The sequence below is a fragment of the Egretta garzetta genome, unplaced genomic scaffold, assembly GCF_000687185.1.
Source record: "Egretta garzetta isolate BGI_Z169 unplaced genomic scaffold, ASM68718v1 scaffold320, whole genome shotgun sequence".
Taxonomy (NCBI): Eukaryota; Metazoa; Chordata; class Aves; order Pelecaniformes; family Ardeidae; genus Egretta; species Egretta garzetta.
The window spans coordinates 2282166-2289328 of NW_009258260.1; the positions used below are offsets into that span (position 1 = coordinate 2282166).

Sequence of the window (7163 nt, forward strand, 5' to 3'; positions counted from 1 at the left end):
TGAAAGCACTGAAGTAATTTTGAGATGCAGAGGTCATCTAAGTAATGCATGAAGATTTGGAGTCTGAAACAACGGGCTATGAGTGCAATGCATGCGAGCTCTTAACACCTCCCTCCATCCAGGACCTCCAAGCATTTTGGAAACACAAGGCATTAAGCCTCAGAGGAACATTAAGCAGGTAGTTAATCACCACTTTTGTTTCACAGATGGATAAAATGAGGCACAAAGAGAATGGTGGACTTCGAATCATGCAGCAAGCACTCTGTATGGGGAGGCAAGCACCCACATCTCACTGTTTCTCCTCCATTTTACAGGTGAAGGCTCTCCCTCCTCTGCTCCCCAAGGCAGGTAGCTGCCCAGCCAGCTTGGGCTGCAGCCTCCAGCTGGGGACACCCCTGCCCTGACCCAGCACGTGGCCATGGCACCCGGGTAAACCTCCATCATGCTGGGGAGGCTGCGGCCACGCTTATGAGAGAGAAGCAGAAGCCGGGGAGGCCGAAGGCATCCAAATAAAATGCTATTATCTGTTGCTGACACCCGAGGTGCGAGCAGAGGCAGGTTGCCCTGGGAGCAGACCCTTCTTGAGGCAGCACCTCGCACTGCTGGACAGCCATGGTTTCGGGGCAGCGTCTGGCCCGACCAAGGGTCCTCCCAGAGCATGGAAGTGTCGCTGGAGCCAAGGCCGCCCTGCTCTGAATCTGCCCAGGCCCCACACGTGTGGTCCTGGCTCCCTATCTGCTGGCAAAGTCCCTCTCAATGGGGACGGACCCTCCTCCTGACGGGCCAAGGCGGGAGCCCCTTTTCCCCACACGCCCTGCTCTCCTGCATCCCACCTAGGACAGCGTGCGGCTGACACACCAAAACATGAATTTTGAGGACTGGCCTAGCCTTTCAATTTTTAAGCAACTCGATCTTACAGCAAGAAAAGCCCCATTCCCGCGGGGGTGAGGGGGACAAGGAGGAGCAGAGCCCCTCGCCCCGGCCGGTTACATTATTATAAAAAAAATTAGTTAAACGGGCCAACATAAAACAAATCCTCCCTCCTGCAAAGGTCCCTCAGGAGGTGCTGGGCCCGTCCGGCTGCTGGCACCTGCCTTGGGCTGCCCGGCGCTGAAGGGATGCCCTGGGCCAGCCAAAATGCAGAAAAAGGCGCTCGGTCCCAGATGTTTTGGGGGTGCTGCAGGGGACCTGAGCTCTGCAGGTGACCCACTGCCAACAGAGGGTCACGCTGATGACCCCGCAGCTGCTGGCAGCTCTGATGTGGTTTTGGATTACCAGGGCTAAAAATCCCCACACCACGGGACGGGCAGATGGTACTGGTGCTCTATTCTCCATATATATATAATCAATATGCTCAAAATATACCGGGCTAAAGTCTAATCTGATCTAAATCAATAGGGGGCGACTAAATGGAGCTTACTTAAAGTTGTAGAGGTATGGCAACGGGCTTCCTTCATTTTAAGTGGAAGGAAAATCAAACCATTTGAAAGCATATTTTTTTCCTGAAGAGTAAACAGAACATCTCATCACTCCAAGCTCGGGCATCCTTCCGTCTGTTCCCCGTTCTGTCACCAGGATCCATCTCTTGCTATGCGGATGAGGATGCATGAGATGCAGAGCTTGTACATAGGCACGTACATTTTAAAGTATATGGACTGCATATGTTTTGTTCATAACAGTCTGCGAGTCTGCGTCAATCCTTGGCATACAAACTTTGGCACACCTTCACACACCTCATTTCCAGATCCCATGACTTTCCCATGTGCAGCCAGTGCGCACTGGTGGCTGCAGGGAATCTGTGTACAAACCAGTGGGTTTTTTACAGCATTGCTACCCAAGAAACTTTCAGATAGCATGGCTTTTTGTCCAGGCAGTGAAGGATGTATGTAGGTTAGACTACAGGGTTAGACTCTGGATGTGTGGGGTAGTGAAGTCCCTCACACCTGGAAGCTAAACTGCGGTATCTAAGGTCTGTTTGCAGCTCAGACTTAACCCAAGTTACACACTTGGCGCACAGTCTCTGACTCCAGCTCTATCCACACACAAAGCCACCTCCCCTGTGCAGGATGTTATTTGCAGGTAGGGGCTCAGTCTGAGTAAACACCACTTGTCGGCTGCTAGCACAGCCATAGTTGTTTTGTTAGACCAAGCACTGACTGATGCTTCATTGTGTGGCTGGTCCCGTTTGTGCCTCCCAGGCCTTCAAAACTCATTAGAGGGACAGGTTAAAAAATACTTTAGTAACAGGTAGTGACACCAGTGAGGCTGTGCACAGCACCCCCTGCTTCTTCCTTTCCAAACCCATTTATTTTTTACTTGGCTCTTAAGGCTGACACTATGCTATCAAGACGGTCTTGTGTCATCGGTTTTCCAGATCAGAGTCCTGCAGCTTGGTGACGTGTGCTCACTAGGATGGGAAGAGAAGCAATGGTGCTGACTGACACTAGAGGCAATACCTCTCCACAGCAATTCTCCATTTCTCTCACAGTCTTCCGACATGCTCTGCATCTCAGTATGACCTGAAAGGAATGCAGGCTTCCACATGAGGAAGGCTGAGTAAGGGAAACAGCCAAGTCAGCTAAGGATCTAAAGGAAACTTTTCAGAAAAGAAAAATCCTGGGGACACTGTGTTCAAAACTACCTATGAAGAAACCCAAACGGGGTTCTTCTCCAGTCTTCAGTGCCAGGCTGCTGTTGCCAGCAAAGGACAATTGGCAAAACCAGAAAAAATCCTCCTGTTGCTGTAAGTATAATGCTATGCTTTTGTTCTACCTTATCGCCCATATAAAAAGCTTCTATTGCTGTGATCTTCACCTATATATTCTAATTAAATATTCTTACGTGCCCTTACATAGTCTCCTTCTCTTGCTCTCTTATTGCTGTAGTCTTCACACTGAGAGTTGTTAAGTGCTGGATCAGGCTGACAAGCCAGGTTGTGGCATCTCCATCCTTGGAGATTTTCAAAACTTAATTGAACAAGGCCCTGAGTAACCTAATCCAACTTGGAAGTGAGCTCTGCTCTGAGCAGGGAATTGGACTAGGGACCTCCAGAGGACCCTCCCAACCTAATTTTTTTCTGATTGCACACCTCTTCTCTGAACACTTCCATCAGCAAGCTCTCTAATATATCTTCATGTTCCAGAAGGTAAAATGGCACATTAATTGTGGAAGAGTATGACTTGTCTTAGGTATGTCAAAAACCCTGAAAGTGCCAGGGGTAGGAGTGAAAATGAAACAAGTAATAAATATTGTTTGTGGAACCTTCCCAAATTATAGATGTTTCTGTACCACCTCTGGACTTCATTGATGGACAGTCCTGTGTCATTATTTCAATTGTGAGGGTCAGTCTACCTTGCTACTTCAGTTTGTGTGATTGTGTTCTTCTCTACAGACTACTCCTGGAAACAAGAAGTTTGCTATTTACTTGTTGCTAAGGGCAATAAAAGTTGCCTTAACTTACTTGCAATAGACTTGGGAATGTGCCCTTGGAGCAAGGGGCTCCAGTCTGATCTCCAGTTACTTCTGAGCTCCTCCACATACACCTGTGGTGTATTAAAAGTCCTTCCAAATACTGCACTCATTCTTAAAATTATCAGAGGGCCACCATTATCTTTGGTTCTTGTGAAGGACAGCAGAAGGCCAATATAGCAAAGAGATGGCACTTCTGTGTATGGATCTGATGCACAGACTCCCAGAAGCTGGAGACAGAAAAGATGCTGACGTTTCTAAGCTAATCTAAGTCTTGAGGACCACTGCAGAATTCATATTTACTACTGATTTATAAGAGATTTATTCAGGCTGTTTCTAAACATCCTACCTACCCACCCCATCTTTTAAATTTTCTATCCTATGTCCAGCTACTTTTCTCTTACATATATTCACTTTCAGCATTCCCTTATACTTAGTGTGTTACTTCTCACTACGTTCATTTACACCACTTAAAATATATTGACTCCTTTCTTGATTCTTCTGTCTGGTACGTAGTATCAAGCTAACTGCACCCACTGTCATCCCTGAACTAAACTGTGCATATTAGCGCTCTCCAGTTCATATGTAAAACAAGACCTACAATCATTGCCATCTTTTTATTTCTGTTTTCTGAAACTCCTCTGTCACTCTCTTCACTGCAGTGAGGCATTCCCTCCTTTCCACGTACCTTAACGCTACACTACCATACAAAAAGGTCTTGGATGGCGGACAACTCACAACGCTGCAGCTACTGCAATGATCTGGGCACTGGCTGCAAAACAAAACAGGCTTCTTTCTCCTTATTTTGGAGGCAGAATGGAGAATATTTTGGATGTCCTAATCTCAGAGCTATCTAGAAACTAATTGCTATTAAAAGCCCCGCTACACTTCCCCCTTCTTGCTGCCACTTACGCATTCATCATTCTTTCCCCCAACCCCCTGCCTGCTCTCCACACGATTTCTTTGCTTGTATCTCCCTTGCAACCATTACTTGAGTTTGGAATGAATTTCCCCTCAATGAATGAACATGTTCTTACAGCTGGGCCACCAAATCAAATCTCTGTCAAAACCAGGCAATGCATGTTGTTGTATGTCTCACACAGTGGCTATAACTAATGCTTGAACCTTCCCTTACACAGGGAACAGCTCTCCGTCCTGCAGAGACACCAGGTTAGCGATGAACAAATTAGCTCAGGTACAGGAACCAGCGTAGCTGCGCAGAACCCACAGTAGCATCCTGGCTCTCAGGGGAAGCTATGATAATGTGACTGTATGAGAATAATACTACATAATGAACAATAATGAGGCAGTTTTCAGCCTCTGAATACAGGGAGGGCTGGGTCACCAACCAGACCTTTGTTCATCGCATACTAAACAGCACGGAGGGAACACACCACAGGGTTGCTGATGTTGTTACAAGTGCTGCTGCTGGCTGAGTCTGCCCACCCATGTTCCAGGCATTATTTCTCCTCCTCACAGATACGGCATCACCTTCCAGTAACTGCCCTCAGGTCAGAGATGCCTGTAGTGCCCAAGCACTGCACTTAACTCACTGGTGTACAGTTCATCTGTAACCTTAGTAATTCACAGAGACTCTATGTAATTAAAAAAAAACCAAAAACCAACCTGGCTTTTTAGATCCTAAAAATTAAGAGTGTGAAAATAGTTCATGTTGGATTTTTAAGCGATATTTTCCCCGAGTGTTCTGCTGCACATTCTTCCTCTGCCTGTGTGCGACTAACACAGCTCCTGATATCAGTGCTTATCACTGCCAGTGTTGTGTCTCTTCCAGACATGACATTGACAATACATATTTAGAAACTGACAAAGTGAAAGAGAGAGATGAGTACAATCAGTGAATATATATATATAAAAACAAGCCCAAAAGAACAGCAAAAAGCACTGAAATCTGCCCAGAGACCTCACCTCAAAATTCAGGGCGCACTGAACGCCAGAGCTGAGGGTGAAGATTCCTGAGACAAGCTCACCTTAAACCACCTGAGCCATCCCAGTTTTCCTGCCAGAAGTGTTGCTTCAGTAGTTAAAAGTCCTGCTCAGGCTGACTGCCTGAATATTCACACAGCTTCTCTGATGATTTTGCAGCCACATTGATCTTCATGCTGTTACAGCTACATGACTGGCAGTTTGTTTAAAATCTCTGATTGCAAGTTTGTGTCATACAATGGAAAACACAAACTCCTGAAAACATCGCCATAAAATGTAATACGAAAGAGAAATCCCAGCAGAAAACTGCAGAGCAAGAATGGGAGGCATGGAGAACTGACAAGAGAGGCCCAATGTTCTAGTGCAATAAAAGCCTGGAAAATTTAATCAACACAGAAAAGTAAAATAACCTCCAAAATCCCTTACAAGAGACTGATTAACATAATTAAGTTAAACTCAGAGATTAAGTTAAACTAAGATTGAAATTTGCTGGGTCTGTTTCAGACCTGAAGTGGGGCTTATACGCCCCCAAATTTGCCCTTTTTTTCCATCTAAACCACAAGTCTCAGGAAAGTTAGGCCCTGCTTACAAAACAACCTTAGAGCATCTTGGCCATACTAACACCATGACAATACTGGCAAGCACTGACAACTGATCATAAAGTATCAAAACTATGAGCTCTACAGGGGGAAAGAATAACACAACTGATAATTTCAGAGCATAATAAAACCACCACACAAAGTTAAAATTCTCTCAGGCAACTTTACCTATGTAATCCAGCCAAATCTACCAAATTGTTATGGCCTTAAATCACAAATGACTCAAGGCCTGGAAAGAACAGCATAAACCTTTAAGGAGTTGCAGTAAATTCAATCTGTATTGCATGAAACACCGACGGGTGGAAAGGGGTCTCACTAAAAAGTAGTGAGAATAAAGAAGAAGATAAACACTCCGAAGACAAACATAGATGAACCAACTAGAACAGCACAAACCAGAGCAGTGAGCGGGGAGAACCTGCCAAACTAAAAGATAGAAGCAGATCAAACCAGCCATTGCTGAACTATGCTGTGAGGCTACGACTTAAATATTTAACAGTTTTTTATTGACATATTTTTGCCCACATATTTCCCTGCAAATTTCAAAAGCAAAACTTAGCTAACCCTCATCAGTAATGCTCACAGGTGCTGCAGTTTGTTTTTGTTTTTTAAAGATGTCTTTTTTGCTGAAACAAGAAGTCTTTTATAAGAGATAAAATATACTTACAGTGGTTTCCAAATGGTATCACTCTTCAGGTAAATTACTCCAAGCCTTGGACCTAGTGCAGACGTTCATTGGGGCAGGGAACAGAGAGAGGCTGTGTCTGTACCAGAAAGAACCAAAAGGAAAGGTCAGGGGGAAATAATAATTATTTACTGAGAGCAAGAAAACTTGCTGCAACGCTAACTGGCATTCTCCGCTGTCAGTACAGCTGGCTGCAGCCTGGTAGGGCCGAATTCTTCCCACTCCAATCCCTCCAGCCTCAGCTGGAAATGACAAGAGAGCCAGTCCCCGGTTACCCCAGTCTGCCCATGCAACCTATTGTGGTGAAGTGGGGAGGAGAGGGAGGATTAAGCCAGCAAAGCGCTATCAGTAGGATTCATTCTGAGAAGTTGCTCACTCTAATGGCATGAGCACGGAGCAGTGATGGAGAGCTAGCACAAACTTGGCACTCAAGTGCATCTCATCAGAACAACAAGGCTAGTCCTGTTCAG

General features: G+C 45.6%; 1 protein-coding gene across 1 annotated transcript in view; it reads right to left on the reverse strand.

Annotated features, from left to right (window-relative positions):
• Positions 1-6730, reverse strand: part of ZBTB20 (zinc finger and BTB domain containing 20) — a 33270-nt gene extending 26540 nt beyond the window's left edge. The window contains exon 1 of the mRNA XM_009638937.2: positions 6676-6730. The gene's annotated coding sequence lies outside the window, so the exon portion shown is untranslated. The remainder of the gene's footprint in view (positions 1-6675) is intronic.
• Positions 6731-7163: the final 433 nt, after the last annotated feature.